Below are 20,924 nucleotides of genomic sequence, written 5' to 3' on the forward strand. Positions count from 1 at the left end.
TTTTTTTTTTTTTTTAAGACACTAGTAAGCACTGAAGATTTGGACCAACTACCTTAGGCCCAGAATGTATTTTTTTTAGGTGCTGTTAGGAATTAAATTCGGGGCCTTGAATATGACAAACATATTCATACTCTAACAGCAAGCTAAGGGCCCCAGCCCTAAGCATGATGGGAATGCTAATGCGGCAGTCAGAGCTATAGCAATATAGATGAATGGCTTTTCAGTTAGAAGATACCTTTACTTTGGTTGCATTTTGACTTTGAGTTTCTGGTTTTGTCTTGATTCTACTTCCTGGGACAGGCTATCGCTCTGTAGGGCTTGTAGATGGTTTGTATCTCACTGTACAGTCTAGGCTGGCTTATACCTCACAGCAATCCCTCTGCCTCAGCCTTCCAAATGGTAGGCAATAGAGATAAACCATCACATCTCAATAAAAGATATCTTTTGGAGTAAATGTCAGTATAACCATAACATTTTCCCATCAATTTCTTATATAATGCAATTAATTTTTTATTTCACTGACTGAAACTTCTTTGCTTTGAATTAACTTGAATTCTTTTTTGTCATTATGACAAAAAGTAAGTAGGCAGTAGTGGCACACACCTTTATCCCCAGCACTCAGGAGGCAGAGGCAAGTGGATCTCTGTGAGTTCAAGGCTAGCTTGGTCTGCAGAATCAGTTCCAGGACAGCTAGGACTACATAGAGAACCCTGTCTCAAAAGAACATATATACATGACAAAAATTAACCAGTTTTACACTGGATCAAATTTCCTGTGTTGTGTTCAATCTCAGGTTTTTGTGGGGCTGTTTGTTTGTTTTTATGTTTGGATATCTTAGGCTAGTCTTGAACTCACTATGTAGCCCAGGCTGACCCCAAAAGCAGCGATCCTCTTGTCTCAGCCTCCTGTGTGGTAGGATTACAGGGATGCCCCATCATGCCTGGCTTATGTAGTTCAGGGATGGAACCTGGGGCCTTGTGAGTGTTAGGCAAGTGCCCTTCCTATCTTCCTCTCCAGTCCTTTCCTGTCTCTTTCCTTTTCTTTCCTTCCTAAGCTGTATTCGTGTTTGCCAGGCTGCCTTCACCCTGGAGCTCCTCCTTCTTCACCTCACATGTCAGCAACCATTCATTACTGAGTCTCTCTCTCTCTCTCTCTCTCTCTCTGTGTCTCTCTGTGTCTCTCTGTGTCTGTCTCTCTGTCTGTCTCTCTTTCTCTCTCTCTCTCTCTCTCACACACACACACATACACACTCAAATGTTAGATTCTAGCAGACAGAGATGTATTTAAAAAAAATTCAGTAGCTGTAAATTGCATTTTATTAGTGTGTTTATCCGCATGCCATGGCATGCAAATGGAGTTCACATGACAACTTTCAAGAGGAGTAGATCTCTCCTTCCACCATGTGGGTCCCAGGGATCAAATTCAGTTCACCAGGCTTGGCAGTTGATCCCTTTACCTGTTGAGCCACCTTGATGAACCTTTCCAGGGTTGGTATTGTCTTTTACTTTTGTCTGTTTGTTTGTTTGTTTAGTAAAAATTAACTTTAAAAAATTATATATTGTGCTAAACAATGGTAAGGACTGTTGAAAAGGAGGAGAGGAGGACAAAAGAAGGGGACTGGAGAGGACTATAATTTTTCTTTTTGTTTGTTTTGTTTATTTTTGTTTTTCAAGACAGGGTTTTTCTATCTAACAGCCCTGGCTGTACTGGAACTCTCTTTGTAGACCAGGCTGTCCTGAAACTCACAGAGATCCACCTGCCTCTGCCTCCCAAGAGTTGGGATTAAAGGCATGCTTAGATTTCAATAATTGAGACAGGGAGGGACTGTTGGAAAATGAACTGGAAGAAGAATCAGTTCAAAGTGATGACAGCAAACACAAACCCACTGCATCCAGAAACAGTGAGACTCTCAGCGCATCAAGGACAAGTTAAAGGTGGGCTGGCAAGATGGCTCTTGCTCATTAATGCACTTGCTGCCACGCCTAAGAACCCGAGATTGACTTCCAGGACCCACATGGTGGAAGGAAAGAATTGTCTTCCAAAAGTTGTCCTTAAATCCACATACTCTCATGTAGGTAGGTAGGTAGATAGATAGATAGATAGATAGATAGATAGATAGATAGATATAATTAAAAAATTTTTAAGACTATGATTTAAAAAGCTAGGCAATACTAATAGAGGAAAGACAGCTAGCAAGGTACATCAGTGGAAGGATGAAGAGATTGCTCAGTGGTTAAGAGCACTGGCTGTTCTAAAGGATCCCAATTCCATTCTAGTACCCACATCATGACTCACAACCTTGTGTGATTTCAGCCTCATGGTATCTGCTGCTCTCTTCTGGCCTCTGCAGGCACTGCATGCATGTGGTGCTCAGATAACACGTGTAGGCAAAACAACAATACACATAAAAATATATTTTAAAAAATTATTTTAAGGGACTGGAGAAATGGCTCAGTGATTAAGAGCACTGACTGCTCTTCCACAGGTCCTGAGTTCAATTTCCAGCAACCACATGGTGGCTCAAAATAATCTGTGATGGGATCTTATGCCCTCTTCTGGTGTGTTTGAAGACAGCAACAGAGTATTCATATACATTAAGTGAATGAATAAATCTTTTTTAAAAATTATTTTAAAAATTTAGATCCATGGGTAAAGGTGACTGATGCCATGCCTGAAGAAAAACCTGAGCTTGATTCCAGGACCTAGTAGAAGAAGGAGAGAAGAGAACCAATTTCTGAAAGTTGACCTCTGACCTCTATATGCATGCCATGTTGTACCCTACTTCACAATAAATAAACAAATAAAAATATAAATACTTTTTAAAAGAGAAAAGAAAGAACGAAGTTCAATGAGATTGTGAGCCTGACATTAGATTATGTAGGCAGTTGAAGAATTCATTTTTACTTTAAAAAATACATACATATATAGATAGATTGAGATAGATAGACAGACAGATAGATAGATAGATAGATAGATAGATAGATAGATAGATAGATAGATATTTTGCCTGCATGTGTACATTGTACATGCCTGCAGAGGCCAAAGGGAGGCATTGGATCCCCTGGGTCTGGAGTTACATACGGCTGTGAGCCACCATGTGGGGTGCTAGGACTCCAACCCAGGTTCTCTGGAAGGGGGCCATATCTGCAGTTCCATTGAGGAAGGATTTTTAAGCAAAAAATATCCGGTTTGTATTACAGAAAAAAACCCTGTTTCTGCTATGGCAAGAGCCTACTGGTAGAAACAAGGAACTTATTACAATGACCCTGGCTCAGGCTGAAGGCCAGCTGGCACTTTCAGTTGTGTGTGTAGGTCATAGAACATTAGGCAGAATTAGGACTTTGGCTCTGTTTTCATTTGGAAGTTAGGTGTGATGTAAGGTAATTCGATTGAGTGTCAAGTTGAGGATGGTTGTGATGGTGAATCATGGCTATCAACCTGCCTGGATCTGGAATCAGCAAACAGCTACTGCTGGGGGCTACTCTAAGGAGCTTTCTTCTTTTCCTTCCCCTCACACTTTCTGGTTTGTTTTTGTTTTTACCAGACAGGGTCTCATTATGTATCTCTGGCTGTCCTAGAACTCACTGTGTATCAAGCCTGGAATCAAGCTCTCGGAGTGCTGAGATTAAAGGCATGTGCCACTCTGCCTGGCAGTTTCATAATAGATTATATGCAGTGAGAAGAGCCACCTAAAAGTGGATAGCAAGTCCCAGTGGCAAGCCAGATAAAAGGAGATGGTACATTGGAAGAAGGTCAAGCCCCTTTTGCCTGAGTGCCTCAGCTCTCCGGAGCAAGTTCATCTGCCCTGTTACTGCGGAGCACTGCCATCCTTTGCTGCTGTTAGAACCAGCATTCTCCAGCTTCCAACATGGAATGAGGACCAGAGGGCTCCAGGAGTCCTCCCAGCCTTTGGCTCCAGAGTGGGACTTTCAAGGTACTCAGGCTCCTGGTCTGAACAAGTATTGCTGCTTTCTCAGCCCATCCAGCAGGAGAAAGCCATTGTTGGGCTACTCTGACTGCACTGAGTAAGCTAACCCAAAAGCACCTTAATATATATTAATTCTCTCTATTCTGTTTCTCTAGGGAGTCTCAGTACACCTGTCCATTTGGTCCTCTGTTCCCCTAAACAGTTTCATGCCTCTATTTTTTAAAAAAACTTTATTCTATTTTTGCCTTCATGCATAAATATGTGTACCATATACATGCCTGGTGCCATGGATCTCCTGGAACAAGACACTTGTGAGCTGCCATGTGGGTGCTGGAAATTGAATCTGGGTCCTCTTAGAGAATCATCCAGTACTTTTAACAGCTGAGCCATTTCTCTCGTCCCTCATGCTTATTTATTTTGAGACAAGGTCTTAGTCTGTATCCCTGGATGTCATGAAACTCACTGCATAGACCAGGCTGACATGAACTCACAAAGATCTTCCTGCCTCTGCTGCCTAAGTGCTGGGATTAAAGGCATGTGCTACCATTCCCAGCGTGTACATGGTTTTAAACATTTTGAAAGATGTATTTATTGTATGTGTGTGGGTATTTTCCCTGTATGTACATGTTATGAACCATGCATGTTCCTCATGTCCTGGAGGTCAAAAGAGGGTGTTAGATTTCCTGAAACTGAAGGTCCAGATGGCTGTGAGCCAGCCTGTGGATGCTGGGAACCCAGGTTTTCTACAAGAGCTACAAATGCCCTTAGATACTGAGCCATCTCTCTAGCCTAGCCCCACAAACATTTTTATCTATTTGTTTTGTTGAGACAGAAATTTTTTTTCTTTATAACCCCTGGAATACACTTTGCAGACCAGGGCTAACCTTGAACTCACATACCTAAAAACTTACACCATGTGTACCAGTACACACTGACTGCTCTTCCAGAGGTCCTGAGTTCAATTCCCAGCAACCACATGGTGGCTCACAACCATCTGTAATGGGATCTGATGCCCTCTTCTGGTGTATCTGAAGACAGTGTACTCACATAAATAAAATAAATTAAAAAAAAAAAACAAACACAAACATACACATAGGCACATGCGTGGATTGATGCATGTGCATACTTTTGAGAGGCGAGGGGAGGTATGAATGAGTTGCGCAGGTGAACTTGGCAGTAAAAAGGAGTTACAATGGGCAGGACCAGGAAAGGAAAATGCATAACAAGCAGATGTTTGGTCTTCACACTCACATTTAAAGGAAATGGTATCATTTATTAAGCAGGCAGGTCAACGTCTTAGCTTGCAGTGACTGCCAACTGAGATGTAGGTTTCCCCAATTTGGAAGAGCATAATAATGCCAGAATGAAGTTGTCAGACCTGACTGAAAATAGGAAATAGCTACTCTTTTAATCTAAAAACCATTTGTGCTACTGGAAGGTCAGTAAATAATTCTGACTGTAATAAAAGCTAATAAAGATATTTATAATCATAAGACATTTGACTTGCCACTAAAATAGCTGCAAGCTGCAGCGTAGACAGGGATAGGGCCACCGGAATCTGTTCGAAATGTGTGGAAAATGCTTGGGACATTGCCAAGCTGGAGAAACTGGCTTTGACAGCCGCGGTCTAGTTGCCTGAGAATGTGAAAGGGCATATTCAGGGATTCAGTTGCCATGAGGGTCCAAGCGATCACATTCCTTGGCTGCATTTATTCACACACTGAAGCGTCTGTTCAGTTCTGGAACAGACAGGAATTTACTGAATTAAGCACACTGGCTTCTGATCTAGTCAGGATTGAGTAGATGGTAAAGCTGGAAACTCTTTTTCTGAATAAACACATTTTACTATAAGACTTTTGTCAGCAAGTGTAGTAAAATCGTCTACAAAACGCAGCAGACTCCAGGGAGAGGACATATGTTCAGACAGTAGACAAAACGTAGCCGCAGAGGGAGGGAAGCCGTTTTAGTTACCACTGTCTCAGCACTCAGGAAAACCAAGACTTGTAGAGTTTGAAGACAGTCTAAGCTACCATGAGACCGTATGCTATCTCAAAAACAATGCTTCCTTCTAGCAGACTGTGTGGTGCAGCTCAAGAGCTTGAGTTTCGCAACAGTGAGGGACAACACGGGTTTTCGCAAACCATGGACGCGATGTGTTCTTAACAGACCTTCAAGGGAGCATGGACCGTAACCTACTTTGACAGAGAAGATTCGATGCTCTTCACTTTTGTGCATGCTGACTGGAGAAAAAGAAACCCAACAGCAGACTGTTTATCTTATTAAAACCAAGGGTCGTCGGGCAGTGGTGGCGCAGGCCTTTAATTCCAGCACTTGGGAGGCAGAGGCAGGTGGATTTCTGAGTTCGAGGTCAGCCTGATCTACAGAGTGAGTTCCAGGACAGCCAGGGCTGTACAGAGAAACCCTGTCTCGAAAAACCAAAAAACAAACAAACAAACAAACCCAAGGGTCTTCAGCCAGGCATGGAAATGCATACGCTTAACACCCCCACTACCCCTCACCCCCACCCCAGCACTGAGGAGGCAGGTGGTTCTCTGTGAGTTAGACAAAGGCCAGATTATCCTATGTGGAGTTCTAGGCCAGCCAAGGTGACGTAGTTAGACTCTGCCTTAAAAAAAAAGGGGGGGGGGAGGCTGAAAAGATGGCTCCATGGTTAAGAGCACTGACTGCTCTTCCAGAGGTCCTGATTTCAATTCTCAGCAACCACATGGTGGCTCACAACAATCTGTAATGGGATCCAATGCCCTCTGCTGGTGTGTCTGAAGACACTGACAGTGTATGCACATATATGAAAGCAAGCAAGCAAGCAAGCAAGAAAGGGAAAAACAAAAAAGGCATTTAAAACCATGGGCCTTTGAAAGAATGTGGCTTACCTATGACTGAATAATAGGAAGAAACGGAAAGAGAAATAATAAACAATCTATTAACACGACAGAAACTTGGATGAAACCCACAAATCTATGACCCAGGAGTCAATTGTCAACAAGCGTTTGTCGCCATAAAGATAAGACCAAGTTTCCTGAAATCTAGGCTGACCTCAAACTCCTGAACTCCTGATCCTCCTCCGCCTCAGTGCTGGCATTGCATGCGTGAGCTACCACACTCAAGAGAGAGTACTATTTTCATGGGATTTCTTTTTCATAGAAGAAATAATTTGGAGAAAGTGAGCATGTGTGTATGTGCTCAATTGTGCTCCTGTGGCTACACGTGTGTGTGTGTGCACAGGGTGGGGGTAGGGAGTGACTTATGTCATTGCTTAGTGTTCTCCACTAATTAGCAGACGTGAACTATATACCACACCCCAGAATGTACTCAAGATGTTTGGCACTAGTAGAGTATTCTTGCTGCCCTTTGCATGAACAGTCCCTTGGAAGGGGTCAAGGCATACCAAGGTTTTACGAAATACCCTGTTTATTTACCCAAGGGAAACAAGAGACATCTTTGTGTTGTTACCAGTGCTTAGGATAGAATCTAGGGCCTCCAGCAACAGGGGCTTACACTGAAGCTGAAAGTTGTGTACATTTTAATCCTGAAGCTCCAGAGGTGGGGATGGGAGGGGTGGGCATTCCAATGAGGTCAAGCTTTCCCCAGGTATATAGCAAGTTCCAGGCTTAGGACACTGTTAAATCTTGACAAAGTGAGGGAGGGAAGAAGGGAGGGAAGAGAGAGAGAGAGAGAGAGAACAAAAAAAGGAATGAGAGGTGGAAGTTGGTATTTGACTGATAGCTCCTCTTGGTTTGTACCTTCCCAACTAGTCCCGACACATTCCTTCCTTTAATAGAGATGTGTCTGGCTTTCTTCATACTTATCATTTATTGCCTAATGCCATGCACATAAGATAAGTGAAAATATTCTTTGGTGTATTCCAAGGAGTGGGCTTGTTTTGGTCTGGCTGGAAACAAGACAGAACCTAAGGGAGGGAGTGTTCTGAGGAAGGTCTTTGAATGTTCCGCCTAAGGGTTTGGATTTGATTACACTGCCAGTTGGGAGCAAGTAAAAATGTTTTCAGCGGGGAATGACATACCAAATCTTTGTTTTTGTCGAAAATCATCTGGTAGTAGTTTGGGAAATGAGTTAGGGAAAAAAAAAATATTTGAATGAAAGTAGGGAGATTTACCACACTTGAAATCTGAAGGTGGAATAGGGCTTAGAAGGCCTTAGAATCAGGATGAGGAAGGCACGCCTAAACAATGTGAGTTCAGTAACCGAACTGAGCAAAACCTTCCCAATCCCATTCCTATTGAGCTGGCACTGGGAAAAGTCTACCTTAGATAGAAGTGGAGCTAATTTGAGGAATTTAAGTGTGTTATTCAGTTTTTGATGCAGTGACTTTAGGAGAAAGAAAGAAAATGTTTTTCGTTTTGCATTAAAATAAATAGCCAAACAAACAACAACAACAAGCAAACAAAAAACCCCAACCAAACAAAGGAGCAAAGGAAATCAAATAGAAATGAATGATATCTGCTCTCTCCCTGCTGAGATCAGAGTCTGATCCTAAAAGGACGTGCAAACTGATCTTCCTGGTTGTCTCCCATACCTCACCAGGACAGTTTGGGAAAGAGAAGGTGGCACAAGTTCAAGAATGTCACCAGCTACTTATGGACCAGTTGCTTTTTTGCCCCACCCAGAAATTAGTCCCCTCACTTGTACGGTCTTGTGACTTTATTCAGTATTGGGTCAGGGGCAATTTCTCAGGTTTAATTTCTTTGTGTTAAAACAACTAGTACACAGGTGTCCTTTAAACACCAGGCAATACAGTAGGCTCTGGACCGCCTCCTCACTTTTTTGTTTTTAAAGATTTATTTATTTATTATATGTAAGTACACTATAGCTGTCTTCAGACACCCAGACAAGGGCATCAGATCTCATTACGAATGGTTGTGAGCCACCATGTGATTGCTGGGATTTGAACTTGGAACCTCTGGAAGAGCAGACAGTGCTTCCAATCGCTGAGCTACCTCTCTGGCCCCCCTCCTCACTTTCAAACCCCAGCCTCATGGCTTCCTGACTGTGACATGTTGAGCAAGCCACCTGCTTCTTTGAAGTCTGCTTTCTTACCCTTCGTATCCTGAAGCATTAAGTAGCTGTGATGGAGCTAGAGAGAAGGCTGAGAAGTTAAAAGCACTTATGGCCTTCATGGGCAACAATCCCCCATTCCTTAACATGTGTAAATGGATAAACACAGAAACAAAATAATAGACTCATAAGAGTTGCTGTGAAGAAACCCTCAAAAGGTGGCTCATTTAGTGCTTGACTCAAAGCATGCTTAGTAATTGCAAAGACAGATCCTTACAAGCTTAGAGCAAGGCAGTATAAATATAGAAGAGGTGTGGGGGCTTTTTTTATTGTTGTTTCTGAGATAGGGTCTCACAATGGAGCTGTGGCAGGCCTTGACCGTGTTATGTACACCAGGCTAGCCTTGACCTTACAGAAAGCCACCTATGTCTGTCTCCCCAGTGCTAGAATCAAAGATAAAGATGTGCATCACCACAGCTGGCTACAGTGGGAATTTACTTGTTCTAAAAAGGTTTTACTTATTCCATGGTTTTCTTTGCATTCCGTTTTTCTCATGGGGGCAGGAGGAAGGCCAAGGGACAAGCTCTGGCTAGCCTGGAACTTGCTCTGAGGTCCACGTGGGTCTCAAACTTTCAGTCTTCTTTCTGGTTTCATAGTTTGAAAATATTGACTTGGTATAGAATTTACAAGTGTTATTTTTCTGCAGCCTGAGTTAGGGATTTCTATGTCTAGCCTCAAAATGCCAGTATTTAGCATCACAAAGAATGGTAAAAAAAAAAAATAGATCTCAGGACAGTGTCCTCTTCCTTTTTGAAATGTCTTTTTTTAAAAAATAATTGTTTTAAAGATTTATTTATTATTCATTAGTCCACTGTAGCTGTCTTCAGATGCACCAGAAGATGGTGTCAGATCTCATTATGGGTAGTTGTGAGCCACCATGTGGTTGCTGGGATTTGAACTCAGGACCTTTGGAAGAGTAGTTGGTGTTCTTAACCGCTGAGCCATCTCACCAGCCCATGTCTTTAAAGATTTAATTTTTTTTTATGTGTATGAATTGGGTGAGCAAGATGATGGGTTTGATCCCAATTCAAAGAAGACAGGGGAGGAGGGAAGAAAAAAAAGGAAAACAAAACTTAAGAAAGAAAAATGCTAAACAGAACTAGCTTGTCTAGGTCTGGAATCTTAAACTGTGATTTGAAATCTTCAGATCAAGACAGGCTTCCAAGAAGGAAGCTGGGGCACACAATGAGAATGTGTCTGTGTATGCTACAGTAGTCCCACTTTTTACTTCAACATTGCTTGGCATGTTTTGATTATCATCCACCCGCTGTCAGTGATATCTATAGCAGTCCAGGGGAAATGCCAGATTTCGGGTGGAAATGGAATTGGCAGCCCCTATATTCTTATTTTAATTTACATCAAGACACTTCCTGTCTTAAAGCAAGACAAGGCTGTTCTCTTAAAGGAAGAGAAACAATAACAAGGGAATGTGCAGAATAGACTGAGACAGAAGTCAACTTAACGGAACAGGGCCATTCATCCTGCAGGGTGGTAAGAAGTGAGCTTGACAAGCCTGTGGAAGGGAAGCACATGTTGGGAGCAATAGCAGTGCTGTCCCTCCCACCCAGCAGTCAGCAGCTCAGAGGAGAGCTGACGATGGCAATCTGGACTCTTTCTCCCATTCATACAAGATTATATCCGGACATATTTTTGCTTTTTTTTTTTCCTCCTACTAAACAGTAGCATATAAGATAAAACACAAGCTGAAGAAACCTGTTCATTGTTCACAACCATCCTGCGGTAGTGTAGAGACACATCATTAAACACCTTTAATAAATATCACTATTGGGCTGGAGAGATGGCTCAGAAGTTAAGAGCACTGACTGCTCTTCTGAAGGTCCTGAGTTTAAATCCCAGCAACCACATGGTGGCTCACAACCACCTGTAATGAGATCTGACTCCCTCTTCTGGAGAGTCTGAAGACAGCTACAGTGTACTTACATATAATAAATAAATCAATCAATATCACTATTAATAGTCCATGGTAATGAAAAGAAAGGTAGCCACTGAGATTCCTTTTTTGAACACAGGTCTTGGGCCAGGCAGTGGAGATGTGCTTCAATCCCAGCAAGCAGGAGGCAGAGGCAGGTTGATCTGTCTGAGTTTGTGAGATGACCCAGTAAGTTAAGGCACTTATCAGCACATCTCATCTGACACCCTGTGTTCAATCCCAGGATCCACATGGTGAGAGAACTAACAACGAAAAGTTGCCCTTTGTCCTACATAAGTAAGCTGTAGCATAAGGGGACACACGCACACATACACACAGACATATACACACAGAGGTACACACACACACACACACCTATCTACATGAATCAATAAGCAACAAAATATTTATTTAAGTCAGAAAACTAGGATAATTTGGGTTTTCAGGACAAGAAGTCTGCTCAAAACTGAAACAGTTAAGAGCCTATCAACCAACAAACCAAATAGCACTGTGCTGGCCAAGGTCTCCAAAAGTTCAGACAGCTCAGTGCTACTAAACTGGACATTCTAGAAGGCGCTAAGACATGCATTAAAGGGGCTCTCAGTACCTCTTTCCTCAAGGCAAGGATCTGTGATGAGAAACATCAATTGTGAACTTTTTTTTCCTCTATATTCATAGTAGGAAACGTGAAGATTAGAAAAATGAAAGAGCCAGGCGGTGGTGGCGCACGCCTTTAATCCCAGCACTCGGGAGGCAGAGCAGGTGGATTTCTGAGTTTGAGGCCAGCCTGGTCTACAAGTGAGTTCCAGGACAGCCAGGACTACACAGAGAAACCCTGTTTCAAAAAGCAAATAAAACAAACAAACAAAAAAAACCAACCTCCCAAAAAAGAAAGAAAGAATTTACAAGAAACAGAGCCGGTAAACTAGCTGACGTAGCAAAAACTGTCCTGCATGTTGAAAACAGCCTTTGCCATAATCCCTAGGCATCTGGGCTCCCAAGGCTTCCCCACGCACCTAGTTTCTTCATAGCTGAGGCTCCAACCCAGGGGTTCGACCATGCTGGGCAAGCACTCCACTGCACTGTTTCTCTAGCTCTGCGCCTCGGAACTTTTATGATGCTGCCCGTCGGCTTTCTTTCCCAGCGAGCTGATAAGCACAATGATGGATGGACGAGCTTTGAGAACAGTACATTGGGTTCTCAGGATATTGCTTTAGTACAAGATGAATCGCAAGGAGTCAATAATTCTGTTTTGGAAATGTTTCCATAAACAAGCCATCTTCAAAAAGACCTCCTTCATGTTATAAATAATGTAAGGACTGCACATCTGTCTATCTCGCTGAAAGAGTCCTGTATGTTTGTTTGTAGACAGGACCTCTCTGTAGAGCTCAAACTTTTTCCAGCTTACTCTCCCTAGCGCTGCGATTATAGGCGTGAACGCCATATCCAGCCCCAGAAAGGGTGTGATTTACAATACATTCTTTCTCTTGCCTTTTTTTTTTTTTTTTGCCTTTGCATAACTTGAGTATTTTCAACACGTTGAACCCGTCAGTTGTCAGTCCCNCCCCCCCCCCCACCTGTCTCAACACACTCATTGCATTTTTTTTAACAGATTAAAACATTCTTAATGCCAAAATTTGAATAACAATTCCCTATTTTTCTGAACTGAATTTTGTAGTTTAATGTTATTATGCAGCTTTGGATCTGTCTTTTTAAAGAGAGGAAGTTTCTGGAAGCTGAAAAGTTTTACCCAATAATGGTAAAATAGTCTTTATAATTTCAAGTGTGCACAACTGGTATTCGGTTTTTCATTTTAGTGAACTATGCTGATGGTGCCATTGCCTCCTAAAATTGTATTCTACTTGGTCATCTTGCGGGGGGGGGGGGAGTAAATTCTTATTTTCTAAAAACCATTGGTAATTGTTTTTTTTGTTTTGCGCTATTATTTATTTATTTAGCTTCCATCTTGAAGCACTGAGAGTAAACATGAAAAAAATAAACTGAAAAAATGTCTCTAACGAGTTTTTTTTTTTAATTAAACAAGTACAACAATGGGTAGGATCAAGGCACTAAAGAAGAGATTCATGGAAACATCTGCAAGTCAAACAAGATCTGGCCAAATAAAAATACCCCCATACCCTTATCTCAACCTTAGGGAAAAAAAAATCTAAAATCGGGGCAGCAAGATGGCCCAGAGGGTAAAAGAATGATACCAAGAAGCCCCATAACTCGCATTTGATTGCTAGAACTACAGTGGTGGAAGCAGAGAAGTGAGTTCCACAGAGACATCACGGCACCCAATCGCAGGGCTGTACACATAAAAAAGCACTAAGTTTTTTAAAAAAAAGAATATGAAACCATGGGTCTTTCTGCTTTGTTTAAGCATAGAACTATCAGGTTGCTTTCTTTTTCTTTTTTTCCTTTTGCCTCTCAAGAATATTTTGTCCAAATAGTTCAGGTTGCGAGCGAAGCTGACTTATGCAACCATTTCATCCTCTGGGATTTCTTCCCAGTTGAAGATATGCAGTACCACCCAAATGAGTCACGTTTCATAAAATGTAACATCTGTGAGAATGTGTTATAAACATGACAGTGCCCAAAACAGCTGCGGATCCCCACTTAGATCTCCACAGTTTGGTTTGGAACACACACTTGCGAATGTAATTCACGTATCTCTCTCCCCCTCTCTCCCCTCTCCCTCCCTCCTCTATCCCCCTCCCTCTCTCCCATCCCCCCCTCCCTCAGGTTCCCCCACCCCCAGCCCCATCGGTGATATATCTCAGTGGGTTGAGTGTTTTTTTAGCATCGGACCTGGAGCTCGGTCCTTAGTTTCAGCGCTTCACTTCATCGCCTGTTTTAAAGCCAGTCTTGGTTTGAGAATGGAGCCGGCTAAACCAGGCTACCCTAGAATTCCCCGAATTCTGAGTACGTTGTGGCTCACGCTACGGTGAACATCCCACGCCTCCCACAGTCATAAATTTATTGAGTCTGTGCTGTTTCCGTGTACACCTTTAATCCCAGCATTCAGGAGGCAGAGGCAGGCAGATCTCTGAGTTCTAGAACAGCCTTGTCTACAGAGCGAGCTCAGGAAACCCAGGGCTACACCGAGAGAAACACTGTGTCGGAAGACCAAACCAAACCCAAACCACTGATGCTTAAGAGCATCCATGGCGCCGCTTTGCGGCTTTGGGCTTTGCCGCCTTCACGGACGCCCCACCCCACCGCGGCATGGATCGGCACGTCTCTGTCCCCAAGCCCTTCAAACTCAATACAAACTTTTATTTTCAATGCGAGAAATGGAATCCAGGGTCTCACCCAACATCCAAACCCATCTCCTCTTCATCGCATCTTTTCAAACCAGTCTCGTTTTGAGAAAGGAGACGACTAGACCAGGCCAGCCTGGAATCCCGGGTATTCCGCGTGCGCAGTGCGGCTCACGCTACGGTGAACATCCCATGCCTCGCACAGCAAGCAGAGCGCTGAACCTAAGGACCGAACTACTTGGTGACTAGTGCTTCAGTCGTCCATCCGGTCAGGAAAAACTTAGTACTTCCGGGTCACAGACAAAGGCCACAGTCAAGTTGTGGCGGCATCTTTGAACTTGGCTTACCAGTGTGTGCATTGCTTTTGGCCTTCACGATAAACCTGTAATACTGTAAGTAAACCTTTTCTGATCACTGTCTAACCACGGGACTTATTGGAAACACTGGTTATTTCTGTCCAGTAACCTGGAGGCACACAAGGTAACCATTCGCTTACGGCCATTTTATCAGAACTGAGCCAGGTACGCAAAGTCAGAATATATATGACTATTTGGCCTGGAGCCACAAAGTAATTAATTACTATAGTTTTGTATTTTACTCTCGTCGAAGTTACTAAAAAATTTCATGGGATAAACGACCCTACTAATTAATCTATTTATTAGGGTTTATAATAATTCCTACAACTTAGATATGACCACAGAAGGGGAGCAAATTTTTAAATTTGTAGCTAATTTAATGATCAAGGGCTTAGATCAGAGAGCTTATTTGAGGATATTATTTTGGCTTTGGGTTTCTCCTAAAAGAGAATATCTGCTGAAAGAAACCATTGTAAGGAGCAAGATAATGGCATCCCTGCTATTTCAGCAGACTTCCATTGTGCCCGCTCTTTATTTTTTTTTATAAAACTAGGACATTCTGATAGATAATGTTCTGTGTTTATTTTGTGTCAGACCATTCAATAGATGTGTTCATTTCTTGTGATGAATATCTGTACAGCAGACCTGAGTTTCTTTGTATATCCTGCTGATGAGCTATAAACCACCTGGCTTGCGAACTAAAGAATTATTGTCTCAGAGAAAGAAATGCTGTCCAGGAACTCTCTTAAATTTGGTGAATATATTATATACTGATTGTATGAGAAAAAAATGTGATGGGAAAAAAAAAACCTGGCCATTCTGTAGGAAATTACTGTCCATCTGAGCAAATTTTACTGATAATAGTTAGAAAACACTTTTTTTTTTTATTGCAAGCTTCTATCAAAGTGTCAAGCAAATGAATATTCTTGTATATAATCTAACAAAAGAAGAAAACATCCTACCTACATGGCTATTTTCTTCCTCCCTGTTTTGGGATGTATTAGTTTATGAGAAAAAATTTTAAAAATACTATTTTTGTTGTGTTTTGTTTTGTTGTCCAGACAGTGCTGGAACCCATTCTTTAACTAAGGCTGGCCCCGATTGTTTACTCTCCACCTCCCAGGTACTAGTTTTATAGCTCTGCACTTCCTTTCTTGGCTGAACACCACCTTTATGGAGCAAAAGCCAAGCAATTGAAAGTGTTTCTTGAAACTCACTCTTGCGTCATCAGCTCTGCAAAACAAAGGCAGAGGACTAAGAAAGGCATATTTGTAAATGAAAGATACTGCTAGGGTGGTGGCTCTCATCCTTCCTAGTGTCTGACCCTTTAACACAGTGACCCACAACCATGGAGATGGAGAGAGGAGATGGTCTCAGTTCTTAAGACCATGGAAAATATGTGTTATCTGATGGCTAAGTTGGTCATGACTCACAGGATGAGAACCACTGGGCCAGGGCATGGTGTCCTTCCCATCAAAGAACAAAGAGCTTAGCTCTATGGTCTTAAATTCCTCTTTTAAACATTTAAAGTGTGTGTGTGTGCATGTGTGCCTCTGAACAAGTATAGATGTGATAAGACAACTGGGCAACTTTAGATAGGTTGCAGGGATCACACTCAAGTTGCCAGGCCTGCATGGGAAGTGCCATTTCACTACTCCCAAAATCTATAGGTGGTCTTTTCATGATCTAAAATTGCCTCAAATTCTTGGTTAGTGACTATAAAGATCTGAAGGTATGGCATTTGTATGTGCTTGAGTGGTGGCAATAAGGAACTATATCAGAGAGGAATTCTGTTTCTTTTCAGCTAATAAAATGAAAGCCAGGCCAGAGAGATGGCTCAGTGGTTAAGAGCACTGACTGCTCTTCCGAAGGTCCTGAGTTCAAATCCCAGCAACCACATGGTGGCTCACAACCATCTGTAATGGGATCCGAGGTCTTCTTCTGGTGTGTCTGACAGCTGTAGTGTACTCATATAAATAAATCTTTTAAAAAAAATACTTAAAAAAAATAAAGAAAGCCATTATGGAGCCAGACTGGTTAAGAAGGCCTGTAACTATAGTTTATTGTTGGTTGAGTCAGAAGGATCACAAGTTCAAGACCAGCCTGGGCTTCAATCTGAGTTTAAGGCTAGTTTAGACAAACAATAAACAATAAACAAATTGTTTGAACTCAGGACCTTCGGAAGAGCAGTCAGTGCTCTTTTTTTTTTTTTTTTTTTTTTTTTTTGGTTTTTCGAGACAGTGTTTCTCTGTGTAGCCCTGGCTGTCCTGGCACTCACTTTGTAGACCAGGCTGNACTTTGTAGACCAGGCTGGCCTCGAACTCAGAAATCCACCTGCCTCTGCCTCCCGAGTGCTGGGATTAAAGGCGTGCGCCACCACGCCCGGCTGCAGTCAGTGCTCTTAACCACTGAGCCAATAAACAAATAAACAATAAACAAATAAACAATAAAAAGGTTGTATTATAGCATAGAGGCAGCAAATTCATTTCACAAGTGAAATTCCCTAATTCTCACAAATTTAATCCCCAGACCTGGAAACAGGCATAATGAATGTTTGAAATACATTCGTTATATTCTTATGGGATACACTGACAATCAAACAGAAATACTGAAATACAGTTGGGTGAAAGAATAAATAATTTCTATAAACAGAGTGTCATCCGTAAGTTAGTGACACAATCTGCTTCCCTATGCTTTTCTTTCTGTAACCTTCTGGTGGTGCTGAAATCGAGGAGAAAACCACTAACTCTTCTAAAGTGATGTCTTTGCGTGATCCTTCTACAGAAACCCTTCTGACCACCCAGTTCTGAGGCTACACCAGAGTCTCTGCTTTGTACTCTCCACTGGGAGATTGGTGCTCACATCTTGAATGCCTGTTTGACAAATCCCACCCCCTCCCAACCCCATCACGATTATATTTATGCTTCCCTTAATACACCCTGAGCCTAGCACAGTGCCTAACCCGGGAAAGCTCAGCAAGACCTCCTAAACTATCAAAAGACTTTTGGCTGGGGTTTGAGAAAAGGCATTTACAGCATTGGCATCTTGGCATATCAGAGAAAACAAGACCAGGTTGAGAAGGGAACCATGGTGTGTAGTTCTCAGCAAATCTGTTTGTCTCTACATTCAGTTCCTCCTCCTAAAGGATTAATAGGGTGTTTGGTATCTGGCAAAGCTAGCTTTCCTCCTAAGAAGTATATTTTATCTGTTCAACCACTCCATTATGTGCTAAACATTTTGTTGTTGTTTCAAGACAGGGTTTCTCCATGTAGCTCCAGCTATCCTGGAACTCACTCTGTAGACAGGCTGGTCTTCAACTCCCAGAGATCCATTTGCCCCTGCCCCTCGAGTGCTGGGATTAAAAGCATGTACCACCACTGCCCAGTGTCATGCCTGTCTCTTAAACAAGGTGGTATCCACAGGCACTCAGTTCAGTCCTTCCTGCCACTTCCAGCCCAAGAGGAAGGTCAGTGGAGCTGGAGAGAGCATGGAAGAACGGGAGCGAGGCTTTCAGCTGAATCTGCTCCTACAAAACTGGGCAGAGAAGCAGAGCAGTCAACAGGAAAGGCTAGCTCATCAAAGAGAAGCAGAAGGGAAAAGAGGGACAAGGACACAGCCTGGGGTTGCCCAGTAAGAAAGAGAGGTTTATTTGCAGCAAACTGAGAAACTAAACATGAGAAGCTGTTTCTGATGAAGCAGGAGAAACGGAGGTGAAGTCTGGTTGATACCATATACCCTGATGTTCTCACCCTAGGTTCCTATCTCCCTTCCGGTGGAAACCAAAAAGATAACAAGTTTGACATGGAGGGAATCTTGCTGCAGGCCATTTGAAATGTAAAAGCTTTTGTTTTACATATTTGTGTGTGTGTGTGTGTGTGTGTGTGTGGTATGTGAGTGTGGTGTGTGTGACTCAGGTATGTGTGTATTTGGTATGTGTTTACCCATGATTCTATGCGTGTGGTTTATGCCATGGTTTTTTCCTTCCATCATCTGGAACCTGGAGATCAGACAGAAATCGTCAGGCTTGGTGGCAGCCACTTTTACCTATTGAATCATTTTGTCGGGGCCCTTGATTTTATTTTGTTCAAGAAAATACTGGCATCGAATTACAGGGGGAAGATTGATTGTATAGGGTTGTGGGCTTCTCTACCATTCTCTGAGCTGTGCGAGGAGAGCTGCTAGTGGATTTTATATCCCCTGCTACAAAGCCGCAATGGACTGTTACTTTCACCCTGCCTCGGCATCCACTTTCAGTCTCAGCTGAGCCTTTTGTGCAGTTGCCAGATGTCCCAGCCCCTCAAGGTGACAGATACAGTCCACTGCCTTATGCAGCCTCATCCTGGTGCCACCTCCCTAGGAGACAGCTGGGTAAAACCTACCTGACTTACCAACTGACCCCCAGGTCCCTTATAGAGAGTTCAGGCCACTGAATCATTCTGGCCACCTCTGTCACAGAACCTCAATGGAACTGGTGTTGCCTGCCCTAAGCCCCTAAGTAGATCTCCCCCTGGAACCCTGCTGGGCTAACACCCTGTGCCTGTAGGTCCCCTACCAACCTCTACCCTGCCCTTCCTCCCGGTCCCCTCCCATTGTGTGTGCCTCTGGTCTGGGCATTTTCCCCTTCCCACTGGCTTTGGAGGCCCCATCTTCTCTGGGATTTGTAATTATCCCAGTGATCTGTTGTCCCCTGCGCTTTGTTCTCCTGCCTCCCCCCTTCTCACCTGACCTGCACACTTAGACCTCACTCTCTTTCTCTTTGGAAATAAACTGGACAAAAGACAAATATAACCAGATGCAGGTGATCAGCTTTAAAAATTTGGCTTTAGTTTGGGGGGGGGGTTAGGGGAGGAAGCCATATGCATTTAGTAGAAACTGTACCTCATATTTTAAATTCTGGTCTTTTTCTAAGCTAGCAATATGACACAAACACTTCAGATCCTGGGCAGCACAAGCCGCAGCTCTTAGTCAGCCATGCAATCATGAGGAAAAAAAAAGCGGTACTCTTCGCACACAGTGTTGCTAAGCAACCGTGTTCAGTAAGTGAGGTGTATTCAATTTGTTTTCAATTAAGATATTTTCAGTTTACAATGTGTTTATTGAGGTGTAATCCCATCATAAATCAAGGATTATCTGCATAAACAAGTTCCTCCTGTGAAGGACACACAGTCACAGGTTGGACATTTTATCATCAGGCCAAGCTACAGCAAGGTCCAGAGAAAGGTTCACTGAAACACCCAAGACCACTTCCCTAGGAGGCCTACCAGAGCAGAGCTGGGGCCTCTCTCCCTGAAACAACGAAATCAGAGGAAGATACAGAGCAGGCAGGATGTGACCATGAGTGCTCACCCTCCCCCACCCTTGACCTCCTCTGTGCCCCACAATGGGGGAGGTGGCTCCTCGGCTGGGATTCTGCCTTTGCCTTTAGAGGCTACCCAGAGCCTCAGCTGCTTGTTGCCCGCCCTGTCCACCCCCAAGTGTCGCTGTTGCCATTATCAAAGTAAATCCTCCTAAAGGAAACTAGGCAACCCCCTCCACTGGACCTCAAAGAGGCCCTAGACTTACAAAGGAAAGAAAAAGCAGCCTTACAGCTTATGCGGGGAAAGCCAGTGAACTACATTAGGTTTCTAGGTTTTAATCCCATTCACAGTGAAGCTAAGGGCTAAGGATATGCAGAAAATGATTCTCATAGCAAGGACACAGGGTGACTTTGTCCTTTGTGACCACTGAGCAGGGAGGCATATTGGGACTAGACAGGATCTTGCTATGTAGCCCAGGTTAGTCTCAGATCCTGGCTGTGCCCCTTTCCTCTGCCTCCTGGGTGTACAGGTTTGAACTTCTATGCTCATCTAATGAATAGTCATTTCCCCAACCTTTTCAGTAGTGGGGATTGAACCGGGGCTTCATACACACACACACACACACACACACACACACACACACACACACACACAGGAGTCCTCCTACCTGCCACTGAGCCTAGGACTATCCCTTAACCACCATGAGAATAACCTCGCAACAGGAAAGCAAGCTGAAGCAGCTTTCCTTAGCTTCTGCAGCTCTTTGCATCCCTTACGCTAATAAAGGCACCTTACAGAGGGAGGCATGGAGGGAGGTCTGGCTGAGAGCAGGGACAATAGGAGCTCAAAATGGACGCTGCGGTTAAGTATAGGAGGCAACCAATCAAAGCAAGGGCAAGAAACCTTAATCATCTAGAAAGACAAGTCATTCTAAGGATTTTGCTCGGAAACAAAACAAAAGACACAGTTCTTTCTAGTTCCTTGTATGAACATAGTTCTGGGTTTGACCCCCAACAGACCAAAACAAGGTTGTGTGTGTGTGTGTGTGTGTGTGTG

General features: G+C 43.1%; 1 protein-coding gene across 2 annotated transcripts in view; it reads right to left on the bottom strand.

Annotated features, from left to right (window-relative positions):
• The window catches only part of Gpr1 (G protein-coupled receptor 1), a 32,411-nt gene that overhangs the window by 2,285 nt on the left and 9,202 nt on the right, over positions 1-20,924 (bottom strand). The gene's annotated exons all lie outside the window — the stretch shown is intronic.

The sequence above is a fragment of the Mus caroli genome, chromosome 1 (assembly GCF_900094665.2).
Source record: "Mus caroli chromosome 1, CAROLI_EIJ_v1.1, whole genome shotgun sequence".
NCBI classification, from domain to species: Eukaryota; Metazoa; Chordata; class Mammalia; order Rodentia; family Muridae; genus Mus; species Mus caroli.